The 15328-nt window shown below is 38.9% G+C and overlaps 1 protein-coding gene across 4 annotated transcripts in view; it reads left to right on the forward strand.

The window, feature by feature from the left end:
• The window catches only part of LOC135107991 (diuretic hormone class 2-like), a 104024-nt gene that overhangs the window by 83435 nt on the left and 5261 nt on the right, over positions 1-15328 (forward strand). The gene's annotated exons all lie outside the window — the stretch shown is intronic.

The raw sequence follows: 15328 nt of genomic DNA on the forward strand, positions 1-15328 counted from the left end.
TTCTTCTTATTCTCACTCTTTTTCCTCCTCCTCCTCCTCCTCCTCCTCCTCCTCCTCTTCCTCCTCCTCCTCTTAAACCTCCTTTTCTTCCTCTTAAACATCCTATCCCCCTTCCATTCCTTCTCATTTCCCGAATCATTCTCCCACTCCTTTTCCCTTCAACCCTTCTATACCTCTCGCTCCAGATCTTCATCCAGACCCAAACTCTGATCTGCTCTTTTCATCACCCGCTACCACCACCACCACCGCCATTACCACCACCACCAGCGTTCCTTTCAGACGCCTATCGCCTCTCAAATACCCCTCTGTGATCTCAATGCCTCTCTCGGTTTGGGTTTGTGTTCATTAGAGGCTCGAAGCGACGCACTCCAGCCCGGCTCTTCATTAAGGGGATTTCCTCGCGACAAAAGCAGACGAGGAGTGGCCGCCTTACATCACGTGGGGAATTAGGAAGTGTACAGTGGTTGTGGCGCGTGAGAGAACGGTGGGAATGTGGGGAGAAGTGGTGAGTGTCTGGGTGGGTGAGTGTGTGGGTATGTTTCTGCTTCTACTGTCGAGGAATACGTGATAAAATTGTGTTTAAGGAAAGAGGTAGGAGGAAATTGGTTCTCATTAGAGTGGTAAGGTTAATAAAGTTATGTTTAAAAATGAGGTAGGAAAGAATTGGATCTCAAATAGAGTGGTAAGCTTGGTAAAGTTATGTTTAAAAAAAAAAAAAAAGGAGATAGGAAGGAAATAGGAAGGAATTGGTTCTTGAATAGAGTGGTGGGTGAATAGAATAGACTCAGTAATCTGGTTGTTAGTGTTGAATCGTTAGGAAAAGAAGAATAGATTATGAGTGGGGATGATAAGTGGAAATACGTAGGCATCTTTTATACAGGGACTGCCACGTGTAGGTCTGATGGCTTCCTGCAGCTACCGTAACACTGGCAGAGTCAACGAACGGACGGGACGGCAGATCTACGCACCTTTCGTCTTTAAGCAAAAAAAAAAAAAAAAAAAAAGAAAAAAGAAAAAAAAAAAAGAAAAAGAAAAGATGCACAGGAAAGAGAGAAATAAAATGCATGAAAGAAGATTTCGTAAATATTATAATACTCAGAATAAAGGTTTTGTTGAATATTAAAAACCAGAAGGCATGAAAATACAATATAATTCGAAATATTTTAATGGATTATATAGAAAATGCGATAGAAATAGACTTCTTTGTAAATCACTGAAATATATTAATGGACTTTAAAGAAAAATGCTGTACAAATAGACGACTACTTCATAAATGACTCAAATACTTCAGTGGACTCTGAAAAAGAAAAAGAGCCATAGAATAAATATAATAAATAAGAATCACGTTATTGAGAGAGAGAGAGAGAGAGAGAGAGAGAGAGAGAGAGAGAGAGAGAGAGAGAGAGAGAGAGAGAGAGAGAGAGAGAGAGGTGAGCATAAATAAACCAAAATAGAACTTCATGAAATATACAAAGCTGAGAAGCAGACTAAAGAATTTTTCTAGATAAAACAGCAAGAAATTATAAAAAGAGAAAATATACACGCTGTAATACTTAATGAGCAAAGTGATTAATAATAGATGACGTGTAGAGCTTAATTAAGTTAGGACGGAAAATAAAATTCTACATGCTTCATAAATGTGCAGGAATCCTTTGTATAAAACATGTAAAGAAAAATAGGATGAAATTTATAACGAACACGTGACTCGTATGAATAACCAGGATGTTGTAATGAATGATGAGAATAATCGTTTTTTGTTTATTTACTCATCTGTTTTATTTATTTATTTATTTATTTTTTGTAATAAATGAAAAATTAAAACAAGTTGAGAAATTCATGAAAAGTCGAGGCCCATAACACATGATTTTTTTTTATTTGTTTATTTGTTTACTTGTTTATTTTCAGTTTTTCTTCTTTCCCTCCTTCCTTCCTTTCCCTCCTTTCTTTCCTCCTGTCTTTTTCTTTCATTCTTTCTTTTGTTCCTTCTCTCCTCACCAGTTTCATTCCTTCCTTCCTTCTTTCCTTCCTTCTCTCCTCACCAGTTTCATTCCTTCCTTCCTTCTTTCCTTCCTTCCCTCTCTCTTCTTTCTTCTTCCCTCTTCCTTCCCTCTCTCTCTCTCTCTCTCTCTCTCTCTCTCTCTCTCTCTCTCTCTCTCTCTCTCTCTCTCTCTCTCTCTCTCTCTCTCTCTCTCTCTCTCTCTTCTTTTCTGCCTCCCTTTGCAAGTTTATTGTGACTTCAGGCGAAATATACTTGGAAGGAATGTTCAGGGTATGAGAGAGAGAGAGAGAGAGAGAGAGAGTAGTGTTTACTGGGCCGGTAGCTAAATGACGTTCTCATATCTGTGTAAACTTGTTGCGTAGGATTAACTCAGAATTGACTTAGTTTCTGGGACAACATGCAAACTTTAACGTAGAGGCTAATGGGGTACTCTTTCCCTCCCTCTCTCCTCCCTCTCCCCCCCCCCCCGACAAGGCCTTTGTTTCCCTCCTCAAGTGGTTCTCTTACTTGTTTCCCCTTGTTATGTTGATGTTGGGTACTATTGTATTTGTGTGTGTGTGTATGTGTGTGTGTGTGTGTGTGTGTGTGTGTGTGTGTGTTTTATTTTAGTTTTACTTGGTTGTGTTTGTTCTTGTTTTGTTTTGTTTTCTTGTTTTATTCCTTGTTTTTTTGTTTTGTTTTTTGTTCTTGCTCTTCTTGTTCTTCGTGTTGCTCTTTTTGTTCTTGTTCTTGTTCTTTCTCTTTGTAATGCTTGTTTTTCCTCATTTATTGTTTTGTTACCTTTTGTGTTCTTTTTATCTTTTCCTTTCTTTCTTTTTTATTGTTCTGCTTTATTCATTCTCCTTACTCCTTAAGAATTCACTTCCCTTCTCTTTCTCTCTCTTCATTTCCTTTTCTTTCCCTCTCCCTTCCTTCCCTTCCTTCCCTTCACTTCCCTTCCACCTTGTTTATTCAGTATCTCCGTGAAAGGAAAACAGAAAACCTGAGAGGAGGAGGAGGAGGAGGAGGAGGAGGAGGAGGAGAAGGAGGAGGAGGAGGAGAAGGAGGAGGAGGAGAAAGAGATGGCCGGAGGAGTTTGTCAGTTGTATTCCTTCAGAAACGCTGGAGAGATATGACTTCTCTTCCTCCTCCTCCTCCTCCTCCTCCTCCTCCTCCTCCTCCTCCTCCTCCTCCTCGTGCTCTCCAACTTTTACCTGTGGCGTGACACTTATTATTTTCTCTCAATAATATAAGAGAGAGAGAGAGAGAGAGAGAGAGAGAGAGAGAGAGAGAGAGAGAGAGAGAGAGAGAGAGAGAGAGAGAGAGAGAGAGAGAGATTAGCAGGTCAAGAGGTAATAGTTGATGCAGGAAAAGGCTTAGGATAACATAGCATAGAATAACATATCATAACATACTATAACATATGACAGGATAGGAGAGAGCAGGAGAGCATAGGAAACCGTAGGATGAGTCGTAAGGCCCCACGCCCCCTGTAACGAGGCCGCATCCTGCACAATGTTCCTAGGTATAGGATCCCCTCGGCTTCCTTGTCCACCTAAGGTCCCGAGACGCTAAGAGGATTAGGAAACGAAGGATCTGCCATTGCTAAAGGACCCGCTGAGGAGCCTAGGACATCCCTGTGGACCGAAGAGAGGGGAGGGAGAGGGAGAGGTGAGGGAGAGAGGAAAGGAGATAAGGAGAGAGAGACTTGTATGTATAGACTTACACACACACACACACACACACACACACACACACACACACACACACACACACACACACACACACACACACACACACACACACACACACACACATGTCAAACACACAAACACACACATGAATTAATTAAACTAGACCATTAAAAGTTTCCGAACTCCATTAGTAGATCTGTCGAAACACACACACACAGACACACACACACACACACACACACACACACACACACACACACACACACACACACACACACACACTCAGTAAAACACCTAAAACTTTATCTCCATTCATTAAACTTTTTACTTGCACAGCCACGCACCTCGCCTCCTTCAGACAGGTGCGCCGGGCAGTCACAAGCAACAGGTGTTCTCTTACCTGCCTTACCTGCTTAACCCTTTCCCTGCTGCACATTTTTCTCCCATAATCATTAACGACTTTTCAGACACGCACTCCAGTCTCTTCAGTAGTTCTGTAGCGTAGATAAGACGTAATTGATCTGATTCTTTTTTTTTCTTTTCTCTCTTCCGTGTTTATGTTTTTTCGTTTTTTTTTTTATTCCAATGCTTTAAATGTCAAAATAAAGCATGACCATACCAGTGAAAGGGTCGATCTTCATTAGACTAGAGAGGTTAGGCTAGGTTACGTTATGGTAATTGTAGTAGTAGTAGTAGTAGTAGTAGTAGTAGTAGTAGTAGTAGTAGTAGGAGGAGGAGGAGGAGGAGGAAGAGGAGAAGGAGAAGGAGAAAGAGTAATGATAGTAGTAATAGAAGCAGCAGACGCAACAACAACAACAACAACAACAACAACCACATTCCTCCGCGCATCATTACCCACACTCCTAACATCCCAAACTGCCCAACAAGACACCTACCTTTCCTACCTTTGTCAGCGGCACATCTTGCTCTCTACTCTACAGGGATAGGAAAAAGAAAATGAGCACGAGGTAAAATATGACTTCAATTAGCTTCTACTTCTACTGTATCACGTGGAAAGCCTTGTAGTTTGTTATAATACCACTGTAAGATGCTGTTAATGACCCGAAGCCTTCCTAATTGTCCCAGTTGCAAGGGATCATTAGTAAGGGAGCTTTCTCAGGTACTTTAAGGCTTATGTATGTATGTATGTATGTATGTATGTTATTTTTAGAGGGTAAAGAAAATGGAAGAGGGGAAAGATGATATTTTTGGTGTGTTGTACGTTTTCTTTTCTTTCTTAATGTTTTTTTTTTCTATTTGTTTACTTATTTATTTATTTACATATTTGTTTATTTGTGTGATATAGTTTTTTTTTTTACTTCTTCGTGTGAGAAGATGGGATGAATGTGTGTGTGTGTGTGTGTGTGTGTGTGTGTGTGTGTGATTTTTCTACTTTCATTTTTCTTTTCTTTTCTTAAGAGATTTTTTTTTTTTCTTGTTTTGCGAGTTTCTGTGGAGTGTTTATCCTTTGTACTGTTCTTTTTCTTTCTCCTCCTCCTCCTCCTCCTCCTCCTCTTCTTCTTCTTTTCTTCTTCGTCTTAGTTATCATCATCCTTCTCCTCCTCTTCCTTCTCCTTTCTCCTCTCTCTTTTCTCTCTTCCTGCTTTATACTTCCATCGTTTATCATCATTTCTTTTTTGTCTCTCTTCGTAAAGTATTAATTGTAGTTTGTCTTTCTCCTCCTCCTCTTCCTCCTCCTCCTCCTCCTCCTCCTCCTTCCTCTCCACATGAACGCACCGCCACCTTTCCCTCGCCTCTTCCTCACACGTGGCCCAGATGACGCTGATCTCCCGCCACGCTCACTGCTCTCACCTCATGACCCCGCTCACTGACTTTCTCTCTCTACCTTTCCGTCACTCTTACTCTCACTCTCACTCTCACTTTCCATGCACGAGCGAAATGATGTGACGAGTAAGTAAGTCCCTCTCTCTCTCTCTCTCTCTCCTCTCTTTGTATATCTCTCATCTGGTAATAATGTCGAACTTTTTAACAGAAAATACAAAAATAATCGTGTTATTTTAGCGTTTAAAAAAGTGACTGATAAAAAAGAAAATAAGAGAACGGGAACACTAAAGAGGAACAGGTCACGTGGAAAAAGAGAGAGAAACAGGAACAGAGAGAGAGAGAAAAAAATGGTCAGGTCTTTTCAGGAGCTAAAAACAGATCGACTAGCAGTTGACATCAGCGAAGGAAAACAAAGGAGCGTGGAAAGGCGTGGAACAGAAAACGCTTGGGGGTCATGTCAGGTCCACGCTAACTGACGCACTGCCGGGACGAGGGGAAAAAAAAAAAAAGAGGAGGAAATAAAAAAAGAAAGAATAGCTGCAAATATAAAAGAACATTTGAACATTTGAACATTTATTTATAGCCTCTAACAAATAAACAAGTGAATAATAATGAAAAAAGAAACGTGATTGGCTTTTTTTGATCTGAAACTTCTCAGGCACAACTTCAGTCCAATACAAAAAGATGGGAGATGTAAAAAAGAAGAAGTGGAGATAACATTGACTGAGAAGGAGATAGAAATGATGGTTCCTGGGTTAAAAATAAAAAAAATAAAGGAAGACTACAGAGAAATATATAAAATTAAGAAAAAAAATGTTAGGCGATGGGGAAAAAGAATAGTTGTAAATATAGTAGATAAATTAGAGAGAAGTTGTAATGAAAAAAAAGGGCACATTGTAGTTCTTGTGTGAAAATTAAAGAAATTAAGTAAATTTTTTAAAACACTAATATAAATAATACATTGCTCTGGTGTAAAATGAAAGAAAATCAAAGAAAATTTCTTGAATAAAAAAGAAGTAAATAAATGAAACAAAAAGAAAAAAAGATGAGGCAGAAGAGATGAGACAGGAAAACATTACCTGGGTTGATAGAGAAACTGTAATAATAAAAGAAAGATGAGAGATATTAGTAGATGACACGAAATAATAAGAAAAATAATAGCAATGGGTAAGAAAAATATATTATGGGTGAAGACAGAGAAAAGAGAAGAAAAATTTGATGAATAAGAAGAGAGAGAGAGAGAGAGAGAGAGAGAGAGAGAGAGAGAGAGAGGGCAAGACGGTAGAAATAAGAGTACGATAATAATGCCTCATAATAAGATCTGGTGCGTCCGATACCTTGTCTTGTTATCGAGGAGGGGAGAGCTGAGCCGCACTGCATCCCCTTTCCTGTATTCCTCCGCGACGCAAAGTAGTGACGTCTTTCCTGGATCTCTGCTCTTATTTTATTTATTTAGTTTGTTTTGTGGTAGGGAAGTAGACCAGGGAAGAAAGAAAATGGGTACAAAGAAAACGTGTTGGCTCGTAAGAGAGAGTAGATTTTTTTTTCCTTGATACTGGCAAATTACTACTGTTACTGTTATTTTTCCTACTACTACTACTACTACTACTACTACTACTACTACTACTACTACTACCTTTTTATTTTTATTTTCTTCGTTTTATTATTATTATTATTATTATTATTATTATTATTATTATTATTATTATTATTATTATTATTATTATTATTAATCATTGTTATTACTATTTCTACTTCTTCTTCCCCTTCTTCTTCTTCTTCTTCATCTTCATCTTCTTTTTCTTCTTCTTTTATATTACTACCACCATGAACAACACCGCCATCACCACCACCACCATCACTACTATCAATAATAATAATAATAATAATAATAATAATAATGATAATAAAAATAACAATAACACCACCACCACCACGACTACCAACAACAACAACAACAACAACAACAACAACAACAACAACAACAACAACACCAACAACAATCACTTCCCCTTAAGCATTACTCCATCCTCGTCTTTACCACCACCTGCTGCTCACACACTCACCTCTCACCCTTTACCTGGCTTCCCAAAACACCTGTGTGATCTGCCACTTAGAGATGCTGGCTTGTATTTCACCTGAGACTCATTATTCAGCCTCCCTGTGGTCTCGTCCTCGTGGTCTGGCTGTGATGAGATGTATCGATGGTTGCCTCTCTCTCTCTCTCTCTCTCTCTCTCTCTCTCTCTCTCTCTCTCTCTCTCTCTCTCTCTCTCTCTCTCTCTGGGAATTATTGTTTTCATTCTGATTTGGTGTTTTGTTTGGGTATTTCTTGTTTGGTTTGTTTTGTTTTGTTAGATGTCTTTCTTTTGTTGTTGTTGTTGTTCTTGTTCTTCTTGTTCTTCTTCCCTCTCCTTTTCATCTTCCGCAGTTAGTCTTCATTATTTCTTCTTTCATTTTCCTAACTTCTCTATTCAAACATTTAATTCCTCATCATTCCTTTACGCTTTTTTTTCACTTACTCTTTTAATTCCTTATTCTAGCATTTAGTTTCCTTCCTTCTTTCTTCTGTCTTTTTTTTTTCATTTGGTTAATTTCCTTCTTAATCATATTCTTTTAATTCCATCAATTCTGCATTTTCTTATCTTTTTTCCCTTTTTTTTCCTTTTCACATTGTTTTTTCCTTGTGCCCTTATTTTACTCTATCTCAGTACTACTTTTAACTTTCTCTTTTACTCCTTCTCTCTTCCTTATTTTTCCTTCTTTCCTTTTGTTCATCTTGTTTAACCCTCGTATCATCCTTTTTTTATCCTCCTTCTTGCATTTCTTCTTTCAATTTCCATCTGTCTTCCTTTCTTCTCCCTTATTTCCCTTATTTTCATCTTTCATTTTTTTCTTCCTTCATTACTGCTTTCAATTTCCTTAGTTCCTTCTCTCTTTTCCTTCATGCTTTCCTCTTATCTTTGTTTCTTAATGTTATTTTCCCAAGGTGTTACGGTAATGACATTTGCACCTGTAAGACCCCACCTGTTACTCGTTACCTCTTACCTGTTACTCTTTATCGTTTACCTGGGTATTTCCCACGCTACAGACACGTGTGAAACTAACCGGCCATTCTCTTGTTCTCTCTCTCTCTTTCTCTTTATTTTTCGTTGTCATCTTTCACCTTTATTTGTCTGTTTCTGTCTTTCTATGTGTGTCTCTTATTATTCTCTCTGTGTTTCTCTCTCTCTCTCTCTCTCTCTCTCTCTCTCTCTCTCTCTCTCTCTCTCTCTCTCTCTCTCTCTGTTCTCTCTCTTCTTTCTTATTTTCACTGTTATTGTTTTTTTCCCTTCTCTTTTTCTAATCATTTTTCTTCTCTTCTACACCTCTCCTTTTCTCTCCCTTCATCCCCCCTTTTGCTCTCTCTCATTATAATTTTATGTCCATCCTCTCTTTCTCATCCATTCCTTGTTCTCTCTTTCGCTATACACCTCCTTCCTCTCTTTCACCATTCTTTCCCTTCCCTTCACTTCCCCATTCCTTCTTTCACCTTTTTTCTTTCATTATCAGTGTGTACCTTCCTTTTATCTTTGTTATTCTCTATTTCTCTTCTCCGCACACCTCTATTCCTTCCTTCAGCTTTCTAGACGAGTAAGAGGAGAAAGAGTAGAAGGAAGAGGAGGATCAGATCATGTCCTTTAGATTCTTAGATGAATAACGAAAGGAGGAAGAGGAAGGGAGGCGTCAGTGTACGTTGCAGAGGCCAAGTTGAATTTATCTCACCTCTTGTTAGTTAAAAGTTAATGAGATATCTTCGTGGGGCGTGAAGGAGGATTCTGAAGAGGAGAAAAGAGGAGCAGGAGGAGGAGCAGCAGGAGGAGGAGGGTGGTAGAGTAGAAAAGGGAGGATCAGTAAAAAAAAAAAAAGGAGGGAGGAAAGAGAGGATCAAGAGGCAAGGGAGATGAGGAGAGGGAAGGGAAGATAGCGAGATAAAAAAAATATGAGAGGAGGGAGAGATGAAAGAAAGATGTGAAGAGGAAAGGAGAGAGAGAGAGAGAGAGAGAGAGAGAGAGAGAGAGAGAGAGAGAGAGAGAGAGAGAGAGAGAGAGAGAGAGAGAGAGACTGAAACATTTATGTACACCCTCTAACAAAAATTAACAAATAACAACACTAAATAATAATATAATAATGATAAAAGAAATGTAACTAACCCCTAAGAACCCGAGACAATGAAACAGACAGACAGACAGACAGACAGACAGAGAACACCCAAATACTTCACACATTAACAGGAAACATCGCAACTAACTTCACTCAGCACACGAGGTCAGAAAGAGTGAAATAATGAAGGGAAAGGGAAATTATTGAGGTCATAAGAAGGAGGTTTTGCGAATGTCATGTCAGGAATATCTTGACAAGGAACAGGTAAAAGTCACGTGTGTGTGTGTGTGTGTGTGTGTGTGTGTGTGTGTGTGTTGATATTATTCACTTCACTCAAAATTGTACAGAAGATTGACGTGAGTGGAGATAGAAAAAATAAAGAAATAGAAAGAGAAGTGATGAATGAATGACAGGAGATGAGGAAGACAAGAGTGTAAAGTAACGAAATGAAGGAATAGAACAATGAGGAGAAGAGTACATAAGAGAAATATAAATGAGAAAAGAATAAGAAAGGGAGGACAGATACCAGGAGGAGAAGGAGGAGGAGGAGGAAGAGGAGAAAAATTTAAGGATGAAACCAGAAAAGAGAAAGACAAGAATGATGATGAGCATGAGAAGAACGAATATTAGGAAGATGAGAAAAGGAGAAAGAAAATGGGAGAATGGACAAAAGGAAAAGGGAAGGAAAAGAAGAAAGAGGAAGAGGAAAAGAATACATACAAATACACTTGGTGATAACAGATAATGCCATGCCACACCTTTCCGACTATAATGAGACTATCTACTATTACTAATAACTACATGTAGGAGAAGAGGATAGAGAAGCAGAAGGCCTCTCCCCACCCACCTTTTCTTCCTCCTTACAGTGAAATAAGAAAATGATGATGATGATGGTGATGATGGAATGAGAAGAGAAAATGCAAATTATGAGAGGGAATGATGAAGGAATGAGGTTTATGAAGAAGAAGAAGAAGAATTGGGAGAGAGAGAAGAGGAAATGAGTAGAATGAAAAAGAAAATTTACTCTAATAACAAGACATTAGTTTAATTAGAGAGAGAGAGAGAGAGAGAGAGAGAGAGAGAGAGAGAGAGAGAGAGAGAGAGAGAGAGAGAGAGAGAGAGAGAGAGAGAGAGACTACTGAGATAACGAACGGGAGTTAAAAGAGAGAAGAGAAATTGCCTCAAGGAATACAGGCGTCGGTGGAGGAGGAGGAGGAGGAGGAGGAGGAGGAGGAGGAGGAGGAGGAGGAGGAGAAGGAGGAGAAGCAGCAGTAATGAGTCCTCGGAGGGATTCCCTGATAACATTAAGATTCTCCGTTCCTCCCTCGGGCCGCTGACGGGAGAGGAAAATTTAAGATGGAGGAGGAGGAGAAGGAGGAGGAGGAGGAGGAGGAGGAGGAGGAGTGGGAGGATGGTAGAGTAAACCTGCTGTGGAGGAAAGGTGCAGAGGTGGAGGTATTTTGGGGGCATTTGGTGGTGTTGATGGAGATAAGTGTGGTGGAGGGAAGGGGTGTGTGTTGGGGGGTGGAGGTGGTAAAGTGGGAAGGTGTGTGTGTGTGTGTGTGTGTGTGTGTGTGTGTGTGTGTGTGTGTGTGTGTTCCAGTTATGAGCTTTTCTTTCAAACATTTTCGTGTACGTAATAAATTTTAAGAAATAACAATAACGATAATAATTAAAATCGTACTTCAGATAGATAGATATGTAGACAGACAGACAGACAGACAGACAGACAGACAGACAGACAGGCATTCATTAACCACATCATTTTACAACACACACAAACACACTTACGCACACAAACACACTTAACAACGTCAATAGAAATAGATAACTAATATGAAGAGCAAACATTTACTAACACGCATTCAAAACATTACATTTAAACATGGAGAGCCTACAAATAGACATCGTAATAGATAAATAAATATGCAAATAAAAATGATAATAATAACAGTCTGTCAACATTAAAGAAATACACAACACTGTACAAATAGTAGTAGTAGTAGTAGTAATTAAAAGATAATATATATACATCAATATTATAAAAGTAGATGAAAGTGTACATAATAAGTGATACTACTACTACTACTACTACTACTACTACTACTACTACTACTACTACTACTATTACTACTACTACTTATAATAATACAATAACCTCATACAGTCTTTAAGTTTTCCAAGTCTTCTTCTTCCTTCTCTTAAGTTTCCCCAAATAATCATCTAGTGAGGGTAAAGAGGATTTGACTTTAATAGTATCATGTTTTAAATTTCCAAAGACAAGAGTTACTTTTTTTTTTTCACTTCTTCTTCTTTCAGGAAACTGTAAGAATATTTAGCGAAGTGTATAAAGACTTTCCTAACTTTTCCTCTTCCTTAAGTACATTTTTTTTCTACCACAATATTATTATTTTTGTTGTCGTTTTTCGTTATTTTTTTTTTTGTACTGTTACGGGAAGGAAAATAAATGTTCTCCTCTTTCTCTCTCTCTCTCTCTTTTCTTTTTTTTATGTTTTGTTTTTTTCTTTGTTCTTGTTTTTGCTATTATTTTCTGTTCGTTGTCGTCGTTGTTGTTGTTGTTAATTTTTTTTTCTTCTTCTTCTTCTTTCTTTTTCTTTTTCTTCTTCATCTTCTTCTTCTTTTTTGTCTTCGTCTCCGTCTTCTTCTTCTTCTTTTTCTTCTTCTTCTTCTTGCAGTACAAACTATGGATATGAAAGAAAAACACTAAATACCTCCTCTTCCTCCTCCTCCTCCTCCTCCTCCTCCTCGTGTTGGTAGGAGTTTCTTTAGGGAATCTGTCGGTGAACTGAAGGAGTCACTCAATTATAAGTTTGATATCCTTCCAAGTCTGTCAAAATGCTGCGCTGGGATTGTGTTTATGTCTTTTCTCTTCCTTTTTTCTTTTTCTTTCGTTTTTTTTTTGTGTGTGTGTGTGTGTGTTTCTTTGTGTTCGTGTGTTTCTGTGTGTCTGTTGTTATCTGTGTTACTGTTTGGTCTCTCTCTCTCTCTCTCTCTCTCTCTCTCTCTCTCTCTCTCTCTCTCTCTCTCTCTCTCTCTCTCTCTCTCTCTCTCTCTCGTGTGAACAAAAAAAGGAAACAGAGAGAGAGAGAGAGATAATAGAAAAAAGAGAAGAAGAAAAGTTCAGAAGAAAGTAAAAGTGTAATAGAAAAAAAGAAGGAAAAGAAATAAAATCAGAAGAATTATACCACTACCACCACCACCACCACCACCACCACCTCATCTCTCATTCACAAGGAAACTTCCCTCCACTGCTAAGCCTCCCAGTCCTAGTAAATCCCCTTGTTGGCGTGATATATACGAACCTAAGGACTCCCTCTTCCACACCTTACCTCCTCCTGCGCCTCCTTCACTTCCTTCTTGTTTCCTTCAGTCCACCCGTTTCGTATCTTTCCAGTTTTCTATAGATCCCCCTTCAGTATTCCTCGTTTTCTTCCATCCTTCGTTTTCTTTGGTCCTTCTCGCCTCTTCAGGTCCTTGTGTCCTATGAGAGGGCTTCAGAATCTCTTAGGGCGCCGCTGAGGTCCTTCTGGCGTGTGAAGGAGCGACGAGTGGCCTTGAAGGATAAGTGGGAAGGAAGGAAGGAAGGAAAGAAGGAAAGAATAGGGGGAAGGAAGGAAGTAGAAGGATAGAGAGAAGGAAGAAAGGGGAAGGATAGAGAGAAGGGATGAAAGGATAGGGAGAGGGAAGGAAGAAAAGAAGGATAAGAAAAGGAGAGGGGAGGAATAAAGGAAAGAAGAAAGGGGAAGGATAGGGATAGAAGGAAGGAATGGGAAGGGAGGAAGAGAAGGGAGGGATAATAAAGGAATGAAGTCAGGTGGGGAAAAATAAAAGCAAAGCGAGGAAAGAAGAAAGGAAGATAAAAAGTAAGAAAGGGGGAAAAAAAAGTAAAGTGAAGCAGAAAGAAATAAAATAAAAGAATAGGAGAAGGACAACAAGTAAGAAAGAAAAGAAATAAAAAGTCAGATAGACAAAGAAAAAATAAAAGAAAGCAAGAAGGAAAAAAAGAAAGAGACGAGGTAAGAAAGAAAAAAGGAAAATAAATAAAATAAAACAGAAACAAAGAGAAGAATGAGAGAGAAAACGAAAAAAAGAAAGAAGGGAGAAAGAAAATGGAGAACAGGTGTGGGAATGTTGCAAATTTTGTTTCTGTCACGATCGCTTAGTTTACTCCTCCTCCTCCCCCCACCCTTTCCTCCTCCTCCTCCTCCTCCCCCCACCCTCTCCTCCTCCTCCTCCTCCTCCTCCTCCTGGTATCCTGTGAAGGAGTTCATTAGTAGCGCAGAACATGAGGGGGAAGGGGACTGAAGGACTGGGGAAGAGAGAGAGAGAGAGAGAGAGAGAGAGAGAGAGAGAGAGTTTTCTTTACCATATTATTTTTCTCTGATGTTTTTGTTGTTGTTCTTATTCTTGTATTTTATTGTGCTAATTGCTTTTGCTTTTCCTTTCTTCTTTCTACGGTCAAGGTGGGTGGGGGTTGTCATCTGGCAACTTATAGCGCTTGCGCTCGTCCCACTCTGCCTTCTCCGTTATGTTTAATAATAATAATAATTGTAATGTTATTCTGACTGAGTTTTTCGCTTCTCTCTCTCTCTCTCTCTCTCTCTCTCTCTCTCTCTCTCTCTCTCTCTCTCTCTCTCTCTCTCTCTCTCTCGTTTTTGTAATAGGAAAGTCTTCTTTTTTTGTTTACGTAAAGAGAAGAGACAATATATATTCTTTCCTAGTAATTAGTAGAACCATACGTCTCTCTCTCTCTCTCTCTCTCTCTCTCTCTCTCTCTCTCTCTCTCTCTCTCTCTCTCTCTCTCTCTCTCTCTCTCTCTCTCTCTCTCTCTCTCTCTCTCTCTCTCAGTAATAAGGTTAGTCTCACCTGACGTACGAGTACAATTAAGGAGATCGACACAGACAGGTGCATTACAAGGAGCTTAGTCTTCTCTGCCTCACCTGCCTCGCCTCTCTTTCCTCTAATGGGGCTTCCTTACCTGCCCTTCCCAGTGATCTTGTCTGTCCCCTTCCATCTTCGTGTGTGTGTGTGTGTGTGTGTATGTGTGTGGTGTTGTCTTATTTGGTGTAGATTTTTTTTCTTTTCTGTTTCTTTTCTGGCTTTTTTTTTCTTTTTTCTTGTGTGACTATTTAAATTGCCCAGTTTTATTGTGTGTTGTGCCTTTGATATATTCGTCCTTGATCCTGTCCAGCCTCGCCCAGTCACTCGCGTGCTTTGTTTAGAGAGAGAGAGAGAGAGAGAGAGAGAGAGAGAGAGAGAGAGAGAGAGAGAGAGAGAGAGAGAGAGAGAGAGAGAGAGAGAGAGAGAGAGAGAGAGAGAGAAATGCTCGTAAAAAAATAAGTAAAAATGGATTACCGAAGTTTATTTTTCCATATTTGTTCCTTTCTTTAAAATGGGAGAAGAGAATAAGTGGCGATGCTCACTTGTTCAGCGTTCGACAGTTTTCAAGACCATCGTGATTCAATATTGTGTGTGCACGAATTCATTAAAAAAAGAGAAACACAGATAGTAAATAAAGAAACATGAATGCCTAAGGTTTATGTTTGCTTACTTGATTGAAATAGAAGAAAAAAAAAGTTTGTGGCGGTGTTCACTTGTTTTGTGTATGAAAAAATAAAAAAAAGAGAGAAAGAAAGATCTACCTATATATTTGTGGAGAATAGGGAAAAATTCATTACTAAAATTTACTTATAATATATTTTTACCAA

The sequence above is a fragment of the Scylla paramamosain genome, chromosome 16 (genome assembly GCF_035594125.1).
Source record: "Scylla paramamosain isolate STU-SP2022 chromosome 16, ASM3559412v1, whole genome shotgun sequence".
Classification (NCBI taxonomy): domain Eukaryota; kingdom Metazoa; phylum Arthropoda; class Malacostraca; order Decapoda; family Portunidae; genus Scylla; species Scylla paramamosain.